The sequence below is a fragment of the Argiope bruennichi genome, chromosome 8 (assembly GCF_947563725.1).
Source record: "Argiope bruennichi chromosome 8, qqArgBrue1.1, whole genome shotgun sequence".
Lineage (NCBI taxonomy): Eukaryota > Metazoa > Arthropoda > Arachnida > Araneae > Araneidae > Argiope > Argiope bruennichi.
In genome coordinates this window covers 92,278,682-92,301,869 of record NC_079158.1, presented here as the reverse complement: position 1 = coordinate 92,301,869, position 23,188 = coordinate 92,278,682, and positions in this window count along the sequence as shown.

Here is a 23,188-nt window from a genome sequence, read left to right as displayed (position 1 = left end):
AATTTCCAACGATTGATGTGAGAAAATCTCAATTGATAGTTTGTTTTGCAACTGGAAAAACAGAACTCTTATAATTTTTACACATTTAGATATCGCCATAAATTCATTCAAGCATTTATTTCTCCTCCTGGTGTCAATCGTGGAATTACAAGCAATTCTTACCTGAACATATTGATACTTACCTGAAATATTGGTACATTCCTGAATGATTTGATGTTCCCCGAATGGTTGGTTCATGCAAATGTTGCAATATCCCAAATAAAAAATGTCTGTGTGATGATGAAGTTCTAAAAAAATAAATATCTAACTGTCATTTAATAGAAAGAAACTATATCATCATTAAAAATGTTTTTAACTGTTTTAAGATTAATGCAGTAATTCCTGGAAAAGAACTACAGTTATTTTTGCATCAGATTAACAGTATAGAATATTCCTGATTTCCGCAGACCATCTTAGAATACAAATTTAGAATAAACGTTAGATTTATTCTAAATTTAGAATAGAAAAAAAGCAATATGATCAGAATGATACTTCAATGGCTAACTGTGGTATGACTTAAAAGATGGCTAATTCTCACCTAATATAAGAAAAAGGGTATTATCGATAAAATGTTTTTAATTGTTTGAAAATTATCAATTTGAAAAAAAGAAACAAAAAAAAAAAGAAGATCCATATGGAGTTTTTATGGCTAACTGTTCTATCGCTTAAAAGATGGCTAATTGTCAACTAATAGAAAACAAGTATATCATCTATAAAATGTTTTTTATTCTTTTAAGATAAGTGCAGTAATTACTGGTGGAAAACACATTTATTTTTGCACCCGCTCAGTAGAACTGACTTTCATAGATCGGCTTAAATTTCAAATTTAGAATAGTGAGCAAAGAGGAGTCATCTTGACTGCCGTCTCCAGTAATGGTTTAAAAAAGATGTGATGTCACATTCACAATGAAATTTGGATTTTTCATCTACAAATTATCATTCGATTACTTTTTTTTCAAAATAAAAAAAAACAACTTACTATTAATAGTAAATATCACAATAATAATACAACACAAAAATCCTACTTCGTTTAATTGTTTTTTGAGAATAAATGTCTGTAATATGATTAAGTTGTAAAAAAAATATGGGTAACCATCAGCTAATAGAAAGAAAGTATATCGTCTATAAAAAAGCTTTTAAATTGTTTTAAGATAAGTGCATTAATTCCTGAAGAGAAAGACCGTTATTTTTGCATTAGCTTAATGGTATAGAATTTTCTTGATTTCCTGATATCGTCTTAGAGTGAAAATTTATAATAAACACTCTTTTGAGGCGGAAGCCTTCAATTTAATGAAAAGCAAGAACATCCAAATGAAACTTCTATTGTTAAATTTTCTATGGTTTAAAAGATGGCTAACTGTCAGCTAACAAAAAATAATTATATGATCATCAAAATGTTGTTTTTAATTATTTTAAGATTAGTACAGTAATTCCTGGAGGAAAACATAGTTACTTTTGCACCAGCTAAATAGTATAGAATATTCCTAATTTACACAGATCATCTTAGAACACAAATTTCGAATAAACTTCTCTATTTTAACTGGAAAAGTTTCAATTTTAATAAAAGCAGGATGGTCTGTATGAAATTTCTATGGCCAACTATTCTATGGCTTAAAAGATGACCAACTATCAGCTAATAGAAGTAAAGTATATCATTGATAAAAAGTTCTTAGTAAAAAAAAACTGTTTTTAAGATTAGTGCAGTAATTTCTGGTGAAAAACATAATTATTTTTGCACCGGCTTACGGTATATTCCTAATTTCCGCAGATCGTCTTAGAATGCAAATTTAGAATAAACTTCTCTCTTTTGACTGGAAAAGTTTCAATTTGAAGAAAAGTAAGAAGAACCGAAAGAAACTTCTATCACCGCATTTAGTTAATTGTTTGCCCTCTCAGTCTCCAGGAATACGTGTAATATGCCGAAAACAAAAACTTCCTTCCTGAGTGAAAAGGAGTTATTGTGCAGACGGAGACACAAAACTTTCTTCCTTTGACACCTTAAGTCATTGTGTGCGAACAACAACGAAAGATTCCAGAATCTATCCTATTCCCAATCTCTTCTTAAAAATGTCAGTACTAGAAATAAGAGGAGGAGGAATTCTTAGTCTACAGCTCGGTACGGTTTTGTTAATTAGTCAACCCCAACTAATGAGACCGTTTAGAACAAGGCCAAGTGCAGAATCACTCTTTTGGAAAGGTTCCAGAATTTCCTTTTCTATCCATTTACAAATTATCTCTGCTTTTCTACGCATAATAAACACTTTTGTGAAGTTTTATCATCTTAGAACTGTTTCTGTTCTTAATGCCCAAATTAAATGCCCGCTGAAGAAAAAATATTTTTCTTGGCCAGAGTCCTAGATAAAGCCAGCATGAAAAGAATATTTCTTGAAATTCCTGACTCGAAAAATGGTACTTATGTTTTGCAATAAACCGCTTCAAATCATTCGTTGCGTTCCCATGTTTTTTCTCTCTCTTTTCTTTCCTCTCTGTGTTTAGCACGTGACGCAGTAGCGTTTCGCAAACAGTTATCTCATGAATGCTGGGAAAAGTAGGCAGATAAATGAGTTCTCTTCTATGTGGAAATCATCACTCTGGTTTCTTTTAGTGCTCGTGTCCTCTTCTTTTTGAAAAGTTTACAGGCAGTTTCAGTGAAAGAAAGTTTTTCTTACGGTTAAAAAAGTATGCTGTGACAATTGAAACAGATAAGAAGCTCAGACAGTTTAACATTAATTTTATTATTTCAATGCATGCATAGATAAGTCAGAAAACAAAGAATGCTAACAAACAATATACTTAAACTGAAATATAAAAACTGCAACATCGCTGTTATTTCAGCATGTTTTTTTTCCTGATTTATATCTTATAATGGAGAAAAATATATAATGTATCTGATCCATTTATATCTTAAAAAGGAGAAAATATATAATGTATCTGATTCATAAAATATGTATTGTGTTACTCTTTATTTTTTTATAACTTGGAAGGTATATAATAATATGAAAAAAAAAAAAAAAACACGATGTATAAACCTATACTCGACTGTCATTCCAGCATGTTTCGTTTCTTGATTATTGTGTCATAATGAAGCAAAATATGTATATAGCATATATTATTCCCGATTCTCTATTACTAATAAGATACGATTCTTTATTATAAAATGGTGAAATAAAAAAAAACAAAATACAGAAAAAAAATTAATAAAAAAATAATTCGGTTGTCATTTTACCAAGTTTCCTTTCTTAATTCATATCTTGTAATATGCAAAATATATAACGTTCTTGATACACGTGGTATATACTGCTCACGAAATTTTATTACTTTTAAGACATATATTACTACAAACAAACAAGATGCATATATCTGTGCAAGAAAATCATTTCATGGCTGTCATTTTATCAAATTAATTTTTCTGAATTATGTTTCACGATGAAGTTATGTCTGTAATGCAGTAATGAAGTTTATTACAGCTAGCTTGTATTCTCTTCTTTATTGCTGGTGTCATGTTTCATATTCATTACCTTAAACCAATCGCAACACCACATTTCCACAAGCGACTTTTCTGAACTAATATTTTGTGCAATAATCAATTTTTCATTGCCTGAAATGTATATCCTCTAAATATGAAGGAGTTGCGTCGATTGGTTTCCTCGCCAGGGTGTCCCAAACAGGAATACTTTAATTTGCATTCACCTGTATATGCGACATTTTTTTAAGTTGGCAAAACCATTGAATATTATAATATAATATCCAGAAGATTATGTTAGTAAGCAATTTTAAATGTGGAAAAACGAAAATAAAATATCTAAATGGGATCTAATAGACTGAATTATACTTCTCAGAGTGTTAAATCATTACAGGCGCCTGTTACAAGAAAGGCACATGTCGAAAAAATATCTACATGTTATACTTCCATAAAAACACATGAATATAAATGAGCCCTTTTAGCATCATGTATGTTTTCCTTCTATTTTAAAAATAATTTTACATCATATACCTAATTGCTTCTGACTATGATGTTTGTTGTCCAACATCTTATTACAGATTACAATAATGATTGGCCTGTACTTTTCATTCCTGCATTACTATTTTAATTTTATAGAAGATCGACGTTGTTTTCAAAACTTTTACCTTTAAAGGAATATTATAGTTACTTTATTGCCTTTGGATCAGTGCACTGTCATTTTCTCAAAGTTATTATTTCTCTATGGAAAATCATTTTTCAAAGAAATAAAAAAAAAAGCTTTGACTCTGTCAGTACTGGAAGGTTTCATATGCCTTTCATCTTGATATCAATGTGATCACTCTCGTTTCGTTAAGTGTGACTGACTGAATACACGAAGTGTATGATTTGCTCTTTAAGTACACTCGCCCAGATGCACAAAGGTGACAAGAAAGATTTTTGAAAACCTCTAGTATTCGAGCTTCGGATTTGCTTGATACTGATAACTTCAGCATGGCTCTCTTTTGCATATAAATACTTTATAAATTGTCTATGAGGTTTCAGTGAGGGTCAAAGAATTTTTCGTATTTTTGAAATGTAAATCCGGATGGTCAAGTATTCTGAAGTACATGAATTCGAATATTTTCAGAAATGTTAGTGTTAAACTCTGGTAGTAGATGCATTTTTTAACCATAAAGAGTTAAAGACGGGTCAAAGAATCGAAAAATAGAATTAAATCCCTTTAAACCGAACCAGTATGATTATTAATAAAAAAATCCACATTGATTATATTTTAATTCTTTAAATAACATCTTAGAGAATTAGCAGTGATCAAACATGCAGTAATTTTTAATATTATTAAAAATATTTTAATGATATACGATATGCAATGTTTGGATCGGCGCTTATTTCAGGAATAATATGATCGTAGTTGAAAGAAGGTGGCATTGTGCATGCTTTAATAAAAATCCAAGTACTATACATGATATATATTATATAAACAAAATTGAAATGAAAACAAATGAAGAAAAATTATTCAAATTCTGATTAATGCCAGCGTAAAATAATTAAAAGAACTACTTTTTATTGGAATGTGTTTTCTATTTTTCTCTGAATGAATTTCTTATGAATTATATGACAGATTAAATATGATGCAAGTTAAAATAGTTAAAATATATTGACTTTTTAAGTTTAATGAATAAGAAATATTTTAATTAAATAAATTTTTGTACATTATCTGGGATTTTAAGATTTTTTTCGGAACAATATTTTCTTGCCCTATAGTCTCTTTGAAGCCATGTTTATTTTTCTTTCCTTTTCTAACACAACAATATACAATTATTTGATTTTTTTGTGTATGGAATATAATATAAAAACCATTTACAAATATTTTATTATAATAACGTAAAAAAAATGCAGCTATAACCTCGTTTCTGTATTCTCGTTTGAGTATCTGTTCAAAAATTTGTTCAATTATGCATTGATACGAATATCAATATCCAAAAAAATAACTAATATTATTTTTTCAAATTTTAAATTCCACAAATTTATTTTTATCTTTACCGAAGACAAAAGATATCGACTGTAGATTAGATTGATCTACAAAAAGATCTGGAGTGAGGAAATAACATTTTTTTTTTTCAATTACGATTGATCGCATCCATTTAATTGCCCTCTCTGATTGTATCCTGAGATACGACCGACCTAAATTACAGTCTTCCATTTCAGGAGGAACCCATTTTATTACTAGGCAGCAATTTCTAACGCTTTGTTCTTTGGTTGGAGGTCTATAGGCGAAAAGAGGCAAAAAAGAAACACGCTGAGGGGAAAAAACCTTAGCAGTGAGGAAGAACCTGTTAGCTGCGGCAGGCACGAATTGCCAGAACGGCGTGACTTTTCCAACATTAATGGGAACACGTTCATCTTTGACCAGTTATCCTGTAATCTTGGGATAGAAGAAAAGATATGAGGATACTTCAGCGCTGCCTCAAAGTCCTCGTTAGGTGGAAGGAGATAAGCTGCACCATGGTGACGCCATTTTTGTACCTTTCTGTGAAAGAATTGATACTTTGTTTTGTTATACAGACAATTGATATTTTATCTTGTTATACAAGCAACAAACACATCAATTTGTCATCAAAATATTCTGATATATAGCAATCACTTTTAAATAAAATACAAGCCAAGCATTTAATGAGAATTCCAACTGTTATTTTTTAATAGGACCATTTATATAATAATATTTAATAATATTATAAAAGCTTATTAATAAGGCAATCAGAGTATCTCCAGTTTTAATATTAATTATTTCTTAATTACATCATATTTTTCAACTTTATTTTGCCATGTTATACAGACAACAAATCTACAATTCCTCTTCGAAATACTCTGTTGCATAGAAATCACTGATAAATAAGATACAAGAGATGCGTTAAATAAAGATTCCAACAGCCATTTCTTATAATAAAAAAGATTTTTATAAAAATATTTAATAAGGCTTATTAATAATGTGATCAGAATTTCACCAGTTTTAATATTAATTATTTCTTATATTACATTATGTTTTCCAGCTTTATTGTTATATTATTTTAATAACTGATTATATTAGATTTTTGACACGTAAAATTTAATATAATAGGAATAAAAAGTCTTCCACTCTTATTTAAATTTTAAAAATACCCTTTTTTATTGTTTTAATTTGATGTAGTTTGCTGAATTTAAGTTAAAAATGGCGTAGAATTGTAACATATTTAATTTTTTTTTGGTTTGCATTTCAGAGATCAGATTGTAATCATTTTTCTCTGAAATTGCTTGCTGTTCTTATGTTTTTAATGAAAGGTTGCTGATGGATTACGGTGACCTAAAGACCGATAAGTTAACATGTTAATATAATAATTTTCGAAAAAGTAAGCAAAAAAATGAATATTTGAATTACAACTGATTAGCCTCCATGGAACCGACATTTTTCATTAAAATAATTGCTCAAAATAGTTAGATGAAGATAAATTTATCTTTATTTGCTTCACATAAAAGATGGTATAAGAAAATATTAGAAAGCACTATAAGGCCTAAAAATGATTTAACCCAACAGATAATAAAACAAAATTGAACAATGTAATACCACAGAGACAAAATAAATATGGACTAATTTGAAGTATTTGATAAAAGTAATAGTTTTCTGTATCAGTGTACTGCTTTTATGGTCGCAGATATCTAAAAGCTTGGCTGGTTGCAGCTTATGGATCTACTTTGGGATATCCTTTACAATCCTGAACCACCAAATCTAGCAGCAGTGGCCCCCTGGACCTTTGATAATGCCTGAGACATTCTTTCCTCACTTTTTGCATTTCCATAAACATGACAACAAGAGTGTGTTGCAAATGAAGAAGATCAAATCCTTATAAATATGCTTTCAGTTATGTTTTTGTATCCATTAGAGAATAGAAGCAAAATTAGCTCTTTGATTACGAATGTACTTTTAAAAGCAATTTCTCTCTGAATACTTCTTATTTCTTTTGTTTGATTAACTTTAAAGTTTTGAGAATGCATTTACAACAAAAATCTGTTGAGACATTTCTATATAGATGAGTTTTGAGCTTTATTAATTTCTAATATTTTCCTTTGAAATGAATTAAGCTCATGGTTCAATGGAAATGCACTTATATAAGAATTAAGCCTTAACTGGGGACGTGCGATCTGTGAGACCGCTAGCGATGGATTTTTGGTCATCCCTATTCTATTTTTAGCTCCATTGAATGAATTGACCCTGTAGCTTCCTGTTTTGTGACCTTCAATACACGTGCACTTTTTCAACCGATTTCGGCGGATGCTTTTTAAAAATAATTCAGTTATTTGTTTTAGCTAGGTTTCTAGGACCGCACCTAGCTGTTAGTGTTCCAGTGATAAACAAGGCTTAGCAGATGACGCTAAAACTTGGGCCCCGAAATATCATCCAATTTACTGATCCTATTACGAAATAGGGCTCCAGGCACTTTTAAATGAAGCTGAAAGTGATTTTAGTGATATGGATAATTGTACAGAAGAGTTTTGCAATGAAAGTTCGCCTTCAACTGATTCTTATATGTATGCTCAAACATAATTAATTTTTCTAGTGATAATGTATTTTGAAAAATTTATAAAATATATTAATATACCATGAGATATATATACATAATTTATAAGTTGATTTTTATACTAGTTTTTAACCTGTATGTTTAAAATTCCCTAGAAAAACGTGCTATGAAAGTCACACAAGCCGATAAAAAAAGGGCTAATTTTAAACATTGTATTTTTTTTTTTTCATTTTTCAGATAATTAAAGAATTTTTAATTATATTGTCTTCTATATACCTTCATATACTGTAAAAATAAATATGATTTAAAAAGTAAAAAGTAATAGGTCATTTTCAAGAATATTATTTATTGTAGTATGTAATTTAAGAAGAAAATGCCTGTTCCAAAGCATTTATTTTTTTTCAATGCCAATATATTTCGAAAATTTTCCAAAACATATCTATATAGCAAGAAAAATATCTGCAAAATAGATTGGCAGTTTTCCTACTAATACATTCATTAGAAAATTTTATTTGAGTGTAAATGAAATACGGTCTCGTAGACCGCACCTCCCCAATTAAGTTCTAAAATTTGACATCCCCAGTTAAAGGTTAACAGTTTTTAGGTAGTCATTAATTTAAAAAAAGAAAGAGAAAATTTCTTCCATATTTACTTTAAATTCTAATTAAAATAAATAAGTAAGAAATTTTTAAGTAATAAATAAAAGCTAATTACTTAATATTAATTAAAGTCAAAGCTTTAAATTAGTAAGATAAAATTAAGAAAATTAATTTAATCTTACTAATTTATTTAAAGAAAGATGTCTTATTTTTCTTTATTTTTAAATTATTTATTAATTTTCAATAAATTTCTTGGTTAAGCTTCATATATTTCCTTTGTTATAAGTAAATCTTTCCTAATGTTAGCTTATTAAGTCAATTCTATGCATGTCTTTATGTTATTAATTTACTTGTTATGTTATTGATCTTTTCTACCAAATAAAATATAAAAACAAATACTTCAAAATAAATCGTGCAAAATTTATGTTTTAGACAACAGAGGATAATATAAATATTTCTTAAAAAATAACATAGTGCATTAAGCAAAATTAATACTTTTTTAAAGGAGTATTTTTTTGTCTTAAAATATTTCTTCGTTTGGTAAAATATTAGTTTTTTAATTATCTCTTTACTAAATACTGATGAGGAAATTAATTGCTATAACCCACGATTAGTTTTATTTTGAAAACAATAGATAAGTATACATGTTGATTTATTACCATTATAAAAAAGTATTTACTTTCAAATGCTATAGTCAAAAAATTAATCTTCTCACTAAGGAAAAATCTCTTTAGCTACTAAGGCTGTATTTTTTTTTAATTATGAATTCCAGTATTATTATTTCATTTTCCGTATCACGAATGATTAAAATATTTTCAAATTTTCCTCATTTTACATTTACTTCAATTTATTATTATTATAGATACGAATTCCATTTGACTTTGCTTGGTCATTTCATACATGACATTTTATTTTGTTGTTTATAATTTATTGTTAAATTTTAAATTCGTCTGGATAAACCTTCGATTCTTCTTTTAAAGAAAAAATGAGTTCTTTAATTTAAAACTGAAATTATAAAGCTGTTTTATATTACAGAAAGTGTGTTTTCGTATTTTTGTTTCAATATCTGATTACTATGTTTTTATCTTCTAAGAAAAAATCATAATTTTTCTATTACTATTATTTCTTACTGCTGATTATATTTTCCTTCATGTACAAAAACATAATAATTATAAATTTACCATTAAACTGAGCATAGAATACCTGATAAATTTATTTTTTCTATAAATTAGGTAATTTCAGGAAGAAATATTCGTTCTAATATTGAATGAATAATTTAATTATTTTCATGTGCAGACAACTTGTTTGAAATTAATAATCGTGTACAATGTTTTTCAATCATTTATATAATAAATTAATATATAAACATTTGATTTTTGTTTCCAAATTTACCATGTGTTGCAACTTTGAATATTTAATGAAGGTATTCAATTCAGTTATCATATACGTAATATGAATTAATTACAAACTAAACAATAAATGAATATTTCAAATATTTTTCAAATAGTTCCAAATAAATCTCTATCATATTCACTATGGATAAATAAAAACTAAACGAATATAATTAAACTAGGTATCTATCTTATAAATATTAAAAATTATTTTTATAATCGTTTTATAAATTCTTCTAATTCATGATATGGATTTTAAAATGTCTTATTTTGCATTTTTTATATTTTAATTCATTATTTCTCCTTATAAAAATAAATCATAACACAAATCTTTTCACACTTCAGCATACTTCTGGTACAAAAATGGCGATTTCTTGCTCTTACCTTGTGCTCATTGACAAGTTCTGAACAAAGACCCAATGCAACGCTTTATAATGGCCTCAGGGAGCTTCCCAGATAACAATCTTACTTTTTTTTTCTTTTTGTTCTTTAGATCTCAGAGCACAAGTTGTAATGATATCAACCGCACAGAAAGAAAAAATGATATTTCTTAAGGAATGCCGAATGAAAAAGAGAAAAACTCTTTTTGACTTCACTTGTCGTCGTATTGGATGCTTTTCTTTTTGCTTTACAACACTTTTATAGGTTTTTATGATTCGTTAAGTAAATGAATCTAGCATGATCGATGCTACTTCAATTATATCTTCTTTGTTTCCAGTTGATGATGTATTAAAGAAACCTTTTGAACTTGTCCTCGATTCGATTCATGTATCTTTTTTATGTAAGTGAAAAATGAAGCGAAAAATGCAAAAAAAGTAACGCTTTTTTGGAATTTATCAAACTTTTTCTTTTAACAGGCGTTATTGAATGGTTAATAGTGACAACAGTTTTCAGTTTTTTATTATACATTTTTCTAAAAATTTATGAATTTTTTTTATATAAAATCTGAGGCAAAAAGATAAAATATCGATTTTTTTTTATGTAATTTACATACACTTCTAAGGTATTAATTAATTTATTGATATTAACATGTTAAAAGGAGTATTTCCATATCATAAAAAAAATAAGAATAATTCTTATTACCAATGCATTCTGCAGTTTAATAAAGATAAGTTAAATAAGCTAATTCTTGATTTCTTTTTAAATATAATGATTTAATGCAACTAGTCATTGAATTTTTTTGCAATACATTTTGAATTTTAATAAAGAGACACTTAGAATTGCTTATGAGCAAAGTGCTGTCTGAATAAATTAGCTTGGCATTAAGCTACTTGCTTTCTTAATTCAAAATTTTATCGTAATAAAAGGAAACTATTAATTTTATGGATTAATAGAAATTTGAAAACATATTTCAGAATGACTTAACAATATTGCTACTTAGAAAGTATTTGCTCCTGAAGATGGATCAAAACTTGAAAATAAGTTGTATGGTTTTTTAAAGTATATTAAATTTTGCATTTGGACTAAAACTAATTTGTTATGATTATGATTTCGGCAACATCAATTCAAACTAAATAATAGCATATAAGAAATATCACAATTTGAAAATGTCAATTAACATCAATGAAACAAAGCTCAGATAATTTTTTGTAGCAATTTATTTGTTGCTTGCTTGACTTTTACTGATAGTTTCATCTCCAGATTTCCCTTCTTCAATTATATGAAATATTCAAATGTAATTATTATCATAGGAGCGAATACAAACTGTCTGTCTGACTTTTGTCTATCACTTTTTGAAATGGATATCGGTTCACTTGTTGAATCGTCGCCGGCGTTTGTTACAAAACCTGTGCAATGGAATTTTTCAGTGAACTATACTTTTACCGTTAGAAATTTTTCCTAATTATCCCAAAATATTCAAAAATCAATTCTATTAATTTTTGCTTACATTTTTTTTTTCTTTGCATATATTAATAATAAATGTAGTCTTCCAGCTATACAATAACTAAACAAGATATTCCAGATGCAAAAAAAATTAAGATTGACTGGTTGAAAACCCTTAATTATTTATAATCAACTTTCTAGTTAAAGTAGAAAAATGTTCATACTATTGAAGCATTTTTACAAAAGTACTTTTTTCTTCCTACTAACTTATTCGTTTTTTTTCTTAATTCAATTAATTTGTTAATTAGGAATTTTAGATATTACAAACGTAAAAATGTTAATTATTATAAAATTTTGATCTTAAATTAAAGAAATGAATATAATGATTCTTCTTCCAATTATCAGTTATTTTATAGTAGTATTTTTAAAAAAAAACTAGAGATTAAAATTACATTATATTTAATCTTCTCTTGTAAAGAATAAGGTAAAATTTATTTTCAGGAACTAATATGACATCGAGATGAATTATACTGAAATATATTTGCCTATTTATTAAATATGTATCCATCTGAAGCTATTACTTGAGAATTCTTCAATTTGCCTTGTTTATTTTATATCCTTATAAAATAAACATACCAGAAGAAAATATTCCCTTTCTTTTCGTGATGGTGTTTGAATTAAAAAAAAAAAAACTAATTTTTATTAGAAAAATATAGACATGGTGTTAGATAAGGAATTAAAAACAAATTTAAATTCAAAGAATACTTATAAGTTTTGAATAAATCAAATGTTTACCAGCAAATAATTGTCATCCGTGCAGTGTTTGGTTTATTTTTCCTTCAAACATTTATTATTATAATTATCCTATCAAAATTAATATCTCGTGACTATTTAATTATAGACAATTTTTGTCCAAATAATGTTGAATGTTTGTGTCAAATGTAAAAATTCAATCCATTTAAACTAAATCATGCCTTACTAAAAGTGTCTTCCTAATATTCAATCATTTTATTTCTGTAGTAGCAATTTCCTTTAGATTGATACAAAATAAATTCTTTATAAACTACCACATTTAAATTACGATAAATGTGATTTCCATAAGTGTTTATAAAAATAAAAGAGCTCTTTGTTATGCGTAATATTCAAGAAAAAGAAATGCAGATATTAAAAATATTTTTTTTTTCATTTCAACTGAAACTCAAATCAAATGAAATCAACCAATAACCTTTCTCTCAGCATGCTCATTAAATTCTTTCCAAACATTTATCTTTTTACTTAAATTTACTTCATAAAAACAAACGCTGCTAAATTCCATTTTCTAGCAATTCTATTCTATTTATTGGAAATGGCAACAGCTGAATTAATACATACATCCGCTTTCCACTCTAAAACACATCGAAAATTCTTCCTAAATAAATGACGCAGGCCCATTTACGTTAAACCTGTAGCAATTTCTTACATTCCTTGGTTTGGAAAATGCATTTGATCGAAAAATAAAATTTCACGCATGTTTAAAACTGAAGCAGCTTTAAACCGCTCGCAAACTTATCGATTTATCGGTAGTCTTGGTTCGAGTAAAAGTGACTTGAGTAACAACAAATGCATTTACTAATGTTATCACGAACAGTTGCAGTGTAGGAGGGGTGGAGGATTACAATGTTGAGTAACAAATTGATTTCCAATTCTCAGAATTTTACACTACTCGATATTCATTATTTCACGCACATATCGAGATTTTCTGAATAACCTTTAAAAGAACACTTAATTGTAAATGCAGATAATGTGATGTATCGGATTTAGATTCATTAAACTGATATGCAATATCGGATTAATTTATGGATTCTTAGTACAATCTGAGCATCACTTTTGATTTCTTTTCCACTAAAACGGAAAACTCTCAACACAAGAATATTTTTCTTCAGTTAAATTTAAAAATGAAAACAATTTCAACTATAATAAAAGTGTATCTGAATCGCTAATCGCAGTAGCAATACAGATAATATACTTATACTTATTTGATACTATGAATTTGATGAAATGTAGTCGAATAACGTTTTTTTTTTTATTTTCAAGCTTCCAATACATTTTTTGATACTATACATGATTTCTATGGGAAGGAGTCTTTAATTTCAGATTTAAACTTTCAGGAGTAATTTTTTTTTAAAAGTGTGAATGGGTGTACATAGCTTTTTTATTAAAATAATACAAGTTCTGCCATCTGTTTCCTTTTTAAATACTAAAAACGCAGTTTGTTTTTGCTAATAAATCATCCAATGAATATTATTTGTACCTAAGAAAGGAGGTATCAAAAAGAAACATATTGAAATGGAATTATTTTGGAAGTGAAGTATGTGCTCCTGTCTATGAAATCATGCATCCGACTTTAAATCAATCATTTAAAGAAAAAAATGGCGATGATTACAATAATTCAATACCGCGCAAACTTAAATTATACTAAAAAAACATAAGGGTATCTTTCAACACAATAATTTTACAGGAACGAATGAATCAGATTCATAATTTACTGAATGCATCAAAAGGCGTAAAAGCAACGTTAACAACGTCTCATTTTGAAGAAACGCCAAGCTATGTTAGAACAGACATCTTATTTTTGAACTGCAGTAAGATTAGAAGACCAGGCTCAGGTAATTTTACATGCTCTACAAAATCCTGCTGCGTGTCTGTCGAAAGCTTTAGAATGTTGATGTAATTTAAGTATATTTTCTATTTACACAAAAGATATTTAGATAATTTAAAAGGCTTTTGAACCATTTGGCCAAATTCTTATCCCTATTTCTGAGATTATTATTATTATTATTATTTTTTTGCAAATCTCGGAAACTTAATGAAAAATTGGCATTTAATGATAAAAAATGAATAAATGAGAAATCAAAAATTCGAGATAATAAAAAAAAATGTATTCTTATGCTTGAATTGCAAGACATGAAATGTAGAGATCATAGAAACAAAAGAGCAAAAATATTTCCCCTTTGTTGTAGAATTTTCAATTTAATTTAATTTCTAACTTCGAGGGTGGCCAGTAAAACGATATGGAAAGCTCTCATTACAATAATACTTTCTTGTCTATAGATACATTTAATAAAATTTATTTTTAATATACACTTAAAAGTACTAAATAGTATGCTGTAAGTTAGAATATTTACTTTTAAATGCTTTCTGTATTTTAATCTTTAATTTACAATTCATTAAAATAAATATAACAGAATCTCGAAATGAACTTATTGTAAATTCCAGTGACAGGTATTGTAAATTCCAGTGACATTCCCAAGTAATAAAAATTGACTGAAATTTGTCAGTTGTTTGATAATTAAGTTCTGAAACATAAAAGTCCAATATTCGCAGTGATAACTGATATATATGCAAAATTGCGAAATGTTAATGTATTAGGAAACGAAACGAAATGTATTAAATAAAAATAAATTAAAGTGAACTTTATTTCGATTCTTCAGTTTTCAGAAATAAAGGAAATTGGGTCTCAAAAGAGAAAAAAAAAATAAATTTAATTTTTAAAAAACATGAACCATATTGATCTTTATAATTACCATTTTTTAAAGAAAAAAAATTTGAAAATAGAAAAATATTCTGTCAAAATTCCATGAATTCAAAAAATAATTTCCTGAATTTTCAGACGGCGAAAATATAATTACTGTACAAATATATTTTCTGAGATAATCATAAAAAATGTTTTTTGACATTTTATGAATAAAATATTCATTAAAATATATTGCTTGAAAGCAGACATTTTTGTTTTTATATGTCAACACAGCTCTGTGTCAGACTTACATTGGTCCAATGTATGGTTAATATATTCTTAAAGTTTACTTGATTCTTTTACCAGCATGATGTATAATTTGCTCATTTTTCTTTTTCATTTATAAATAAATAAACTATCTTTATGTCTTTTTCCTCAGCATTGGAAAACATTTTTTTTTTCTTTTAGTTTCAGTACTCACGTGAAAAGAAAACGTTTTTTTTTTTAATAAAAAAGTTTTTAAATGATTTCAATTTTTAATATTATATCTGTGTTTTAACATACATTCTTAAGACTTGAAAAGTGTTTTGAATTTGATTTGATGAAACATAATTTTTCTTTTAATAGTTCTATTTCATATATTGAAAGAGAATTTTGCTTGAAAAGCAGTTTTCTTCAAATTACTAATAAAATTGTATAAATGAAACAGTTTTGCAAAAATGCGCTTTTAAATTTAATATATGAATCACCTGCGATTTCTAATAGGCCAATAATTTTAATTTGCTATCCTTGGAACTTTTCTAATGAATACTTAGTTTAAAATCTTCAATAGTCTTATATTTTGTTTAAAATAATTTTTAAATATATTTCGATATTCAGAATTACTCTCTGTGATTCAAATTAATCTTATGTATATTTTAAATTTTAATTATGTTTCTAATCAATTGTTTCAGAAAAGAATTTATTATATATTTCTAAAAAATACCTATAGAAAATTTTATCTTAAATGAACATGTTTTCAGTGTAAAAAACTGAAATGCATAAAAAAATTGTTTTTTTGGAAGAGCGAAAAATTAACAAGCTGTATAAATGTTTGATATTAAATAGAAATGGCAACATCCGTCTCTGCTTAATGAGGCTTTTTTAATTGAATATTTCATGCGCAATCCCTTGTTTTCAACCAAAAATAGCATAATCCCTATACAATAAACAATATTTGCAAGTGAATTAAAATGTCAAAATAACAAATAATTTCAATAAAATATAGATATGTTTTTATGGGTACATAAAAAACATTTTCCTGGATAGATGCCCATATATGTACAGAAGTTCGGCGAGTTCAGTGAGCTATTATAAAGTATAATTTGTAATATATAGTTATGCTCCAAATAATGCAACATCTTCTCTTGCAAAGTATAAATTTATTTGATATTACACTTAATTAAAAAGTTTTATACATTGATTTCAGTCATTTAAAATATATTACGGCGTTATATATAACTGTATAATATGTACATACTTTTGGAATTGGAAAATTAATGGCAATAAATCCATGGAATAAGAAGCTTCATATACATATTTGTAACTTTTCCAAATTGACTTTATAAAATAATTAAATTCTAGTTCCAGATAAAATATAATTGTAAATGATATAAATATTTCTGAGTATACAATTACTGAATAGCTTTATTTTCAAAGACTGAAATGGAATTTTAAATAAACAAATGGTTTTTAATTAATGTGATGCATTGGAAGATTAGAAAGTTATTTATATAATATTCTAATATAATAAGGAAAGAAATATTGAGAAGATGAAGAAACAAAATTCTCGAAAAGTGGTTTTTAGAATTACGAAAGCAATATCTGCTATTTTTAAATAAATGATACAATGTACTCTAAAATGTATCAATAAGAAAATAGCATTTTAAAAATATTTAGCAATGCGTGACTTATACCATTATAACAAGAAAATGTTGTATTGGATATCTAATGCAAAGTTCGATATGGATCTAGTGAATCTATGTACATGTGCTTAAAAATTCAATTTCGACGTCTGTTCGAAGCATTAATCGAAACTGATGACTCAAAATGGAATGATGAATGATGATGGTGATGCAAAAATGCATGAAGGGTTTTGTTTATTTATTTTTGATGCAGTCTCTAGAAAGGATTCCAGCTAAAGAGGAAAACTATAATTTTGTTTATCGCATTTGTATCGCCAACCCGATCTTAAAATTACAACTGGAATAAAAATGTAAAGAGAAAATTGTAGCTAAACTGAACAAATTACTCAAAATATATTAAACTTTTAGAATGATTTATCACGAAAATGATTTAAAAGTCTCAAAAAACTGAAATTTGTTGCAAGGAAGTAGTATTACATTTCAAATAATGGAAACAAATGTTAAAAAGAATTTCTACGAGGTATAGAAAGATTTCATTCCATATCTGCGAAATTTTATTAAATGATTCCTTAATAAAAGTGATTTATTACATTTAATCAATACTGATATTATCAAACAATGTGCTGAAAGATATTGATTGCATTTTTATTAAATAGTAATTGAAGCTGTAGTTTCCTATGCATTTCGTATGCTCAAGCATATCAGTTCATGTTTAAGTCAGCCAATTTAAGTCACTTAAGGCAATACAAATGCCTTCTAGCTATTTAAAGAATATTGTAGGTTTAAAATAAATCATAATTAAAACTAAAGGAAAATTATTGCTTTTATTATATGTCGTTTTATTCGTTTTAGATGGAATTTAATTATATTCTGAAAATGGTGTAGTTAATATTTATTAATTTACAAGACAAGAATATATTTGCTTAAATTCTATATGGCAGCGTTGATTACATTACGGTCATAAACAGAATATTAGATCTAATGTTTTTCAAACATCAATAACATAATTAATGAAGATTTCTAGCAATTAGAAGATTAATCGCTCTTTTGACATATATAATGAAGAATATATTTTGGATTTTAAAGAAACGCTCATCTTACTCCATATAATTTTAATCTTTGGATTTCACAAAACATCAGATGATTCTCTTTTTTATATATCACCACTCGTTTTAAAGATCATATATAATATAGAAAGTTTGGCGAGAATTGTACTTGTACTTGAATTATTATGTACTTTATAGAGTATATGAAGCAATAAAGACCATGTACTGAAATTTATGAGGTTCTCATTCAAATCTTGATTGAACTTTCTTCAATAGTTTTGAAACCATAGTCTGAAATAAGCATGCTTCAAAAAATTTAGCTAACACTGATTTCACAGTAAAACTTCAAATTTCATATATGTGTATGTTAATTGTGATTTCATTTGCCTATGATGTAGGGTATATGTATGTGTATATAGTGAACACTACATTTATTATAATAAAGAAGAAGAAACATGATTTAAAATGAATCAGATGAAAGACATATCTAATATTATTTAATGGAAAAGCGATGTTCGTTCTCCCATAATAGATGAAAAAATCTGGGAAGGGCTTTAAAAACTTTGGAAAAAGAACCACAGTTGAATTATTACCTATGATTTTAGAAGATAAATGCTATTTATTTAAATTTCTTTAAATAAGTATTAACCATTCTAGATCGTCAATTCTCATGAAGAAAAATCCTATGATTTCACAGAGTGTTTGAGTTTTTTCCTTGTTTAAGCAGTAATAAGAAATATATATTTTATGGGCAATTGAGCAAATAAATTTAATAATTTTTAAATTATATTTATTAGTATATTCATGTGATTTCTATCAATTGCATTATAGTTATTAGTTGGAAAACCATTAGACTGTTTATTTATCTTAACGCTTAATACATATATACATGCTTTCCCTGAAAATATCTGAGAAATGATCGCGTGACTATTAACCTCTTATATTTTAAATATCTTATCACAAGTGCTATTGACAAGAAAGAAATATCAGAAAATTCGATCTAATATTGAAATTATTGCTTTGCATTTTGTTTTCAAAGTTCATTCACAAAATATCACATATGTTGTTTCAATAATAATAGAATATTTAATATATAAAACTTATTAGATTTATTAAATGGAATCATAAGTCAATATTTTCTATAAGAGCTCTGGAAGTTGTAAGAACATCTCATGATCTAATCATTTCATGTGCTGTCATAGTCACATATCACATGTAACAGAATTTTATATACTATTTCATTAAAAGTAATATTAAGCCTTAACATGACATTGCAAATTGTGTTTCTCTTCTTAAAATTAAAATTAACTTCTTAACATTTATCTTCTTGAAATTCTTAAATCTCATTGCGGATTACAAATAATACTAACATCGAATTTGATGCATTCTGGTCAATTAAAAAATTTCTTTTAATTTCAACAATTGAAAAAAAAGATATTGTCGATATTAAATACTTTATTTTTTGTCACAATTTAAATGTGATGAATCCCTTATCGGAAAAATTTTATTTAGCTGTTTCTAAAAGCTGTGTGAAAATTTTTAAATCTATTTTTAGAAATTATATTTTTTAATAATTCCAAGCAACTTCCAAATCCTTCTTTATATTTTTGGAAGTTTCATAATAACCAGGAAATAACAAATCACAAATAATTTTGAAATTTACACCGGATTAGCTACAGTCTACAAATGCTGCAGCAACTTCAAGTTTACAGTAAGAGTAGTTTAGGATATTTCAATCAAGTTAAAAGTTGCATAATTCGTAGAGCACTAAATTTGTGTGAATTTTTCTCGAGTTTAACAACATAAATCAAAATTATTTCTAGTAATTCTCCTATAATGATCCTTTTCTTAATTTTACTACCATAGTTAAGTTTGCATTCTTGCATTTTTTTATGTTCTTAGAAATTGAGAATGATGTTATATTCTCAACTTCATAGAAAAGCAATAAATACGGGAAACTTACTTGAAAAGTAACTCTTTTTTTGGCATTTTTCTTAGTATTGATTGCCCTAAAGTGGGGCACAAAATTGTTCTAGTAAAGCTCAACCCTTATTCTTATAAAATATTTTTTTTTATTATTGTTTACTTGATTTCTAGTAATTTTTAATTTTTAATAATAGCATTGAAATTATATTTGTTAGTAAATGTTCATGGTTAATACTACGTTAATATTTATCTTTTACTCGGTTTCTTGGATTAAACAATTTAAATACCTATAAGTTTAAAATGACGCTATAATGGACTTTCTAATGGGATCGTTTAATATCCGTATTACTTCACTTTAGAATTCTGAGAGTTAAAAAGGAAATTAACGCTTAGAATGACATAATTATATGCACATTACAGTCTTGGAAATTACATTAGTCCTATAACCCTAGCTGAATTTAACGCATATATTCCTGTACATATATTTTAATTAATGATGAAAATATCAGTCAAGTCACCATTGGGATAAAGATGATGATATTATTAATCTATATAAATATTATCAAATAAATCGAAAACATAACTTGAACAAATTCTTAATAAAGACTTGTTAAACGATTTATGAAATGTAGCAAAAATATCTTTAAAAATATTATTCTCTGATTTCTTCAATTTTCTTGAAAATAATACATCACAAAAAAAAAATAAAAATAAACCTGATGAAAGTTTTAAAACAAAATTTAATTAATATTTTGCATATGGAAGTCGAAAATGTTTCAGGAATTTGGAATAACATGTTGATTTTTTACTCAAACGCAAAAAAAAATATTTATGGATTTAATTACATATATGTAGAATGTATAAATAATCCTTTACATGGAAAGCCAGTCAAATAAGAAAATATACCGTTTCTCTGTTCCTTATTTTGCTTATTGTATAATTCTCAAATAATTCTAGAAATGTTCCACATGCATGTATAAGTAAAGCTTCATCTTTTATTTAAAATTAATTTTTTAATAAACTGAGGAATGAAACCAGATATCTATGAAAAGAATTATGATACATTTTTTTGGAATTCCCCGAAAATATACAAAAACAAATTATTCTATTTACAAACATGTTTTTACATTTCATAAATTTTTATGCCTTTCATCTCAAATTTCTATTAAAATTTTCAAGTTACAACTTTTTTAAAGAATTTTTTTTTAGAGGGAAAAATATTTCCTCTGAAATGTTTTGAAAGTAAAAATTTTCTCGTCATCTTTATATTTCATGGAAATCTGACTTTTCTTATTCTTAAATACCTTATCATGTTTTTGTAAGATATTTGGAAAAAGCTTTCATATTTTTGCTTTCGGCATAGAAATTCTAGAAAATGACGGAGATGCATGAGTTGGTATTCATATACCTTTGAATATCATTAATTAAATGCGCATTCTTTAAAGTCTTGAACATTTGCCTGAAAATGAAAATAAATGGTAATAAATAAATATAATATGCCAAATAAATAAATGGAAAGAACATTTTGCAATTACTTTTTTGCTGCACTATTTAATACTCTATGAAATTTCTGAAATAAATGAGCACGGAGAAACGAAAGAAAATGAAATTTAGTCTTGAAATTAATTTGTTGAAAGCTTATATAACATACAAAAATATATTCGTTTCTTTATAAAAATTTACAATTATTAATCATTATTTTTAAGTTATATGAAAAATAATTTAATACAAGATATTTTCAACTAAAATTAAGTAAACAAATGTAAAAAGAAATATATCAGAAAATTCTTAAATGTATAATTATTTTAAAGTGAAATTTAAAATATAATGATTGTTCTTGCTAAGTTTTGTTTTTCTATCAGAAAATTGCATTATCATATTTCTATACTTTGATTCTAATACGAATTAATATATTTCGATTGACTTTTAAACTGTAATAATCCAATTGTATTAATTAGAGTTACAAATTGTAGATGAATACAATTGTTATGCTAAAACATGTTCTGATTACAATTGTAATCCCAAAACATGTTCTGATTACAATTGTAAGGCTAAAACATGTTTTGATGCATTGAAGTATCTGAATTTGCATTAAAAAATACCCTTTTTTATCTCTGAATGAAAAAGAAATAATCTATTAAATCATTTTAGCCATAAGTGTGGAAATTTAATGATTCAACAATTATGATTAAAAATAATATAAAACAAATAGCATGGAATATTTTTTGTGGGATATTCTTAGTATTTTTTTGTTTTAAAATATAAATATGTTAATTGTACAATTTGAAAAAATATAGTTAACATAAAATTGAAATAGATTGAAATATAATTTCATTTCATTTAAACATATTCATTTTTTTTTATCTATAGCAAATACGGCAATTCAGAAAGTCATATCATTGAATTTCCGATCTCCCCGAAGACACATGGATAAAAAATACTGAATGACCGGACTGCCGCAACGACAACACTAGCCGGAACTGTGGTTGAGTCCTAAGGACCATCACCGGTCACGGTACAACCCTTCCCTAAGGAAGTAATTCCCTTCATTGATGGGAGGTGCCAGACTCCGACCTTATCGTATACCCTCCGGGGTGGCGAGATCAAATCACCATGCCGGTAGCATCTGATCCTCATTTCGAGGATCAGATGCCCGCGAGGATTTAGCAATTTAAAAAGAAAAGCAAATGGAATTCATCTTGCTTTATAATACCGGATAAGCTATAGAGAATAATAAAGACAAATATAATCATATTTCGCTTTATGTAAAGTGTTTGCTTAACATCTATAAAATATGCGATAGTACATCGGATTTAACCAAAGCCTGAAAGCGTTGAAGGTTTCTTAGATATTTATAAACGTAACACAAATGCATGAATGTTATGAACTTATTTATTAAAACTATCATATTAACAACTCATTATTGTATAATAGGAAACATGATAATTATGGA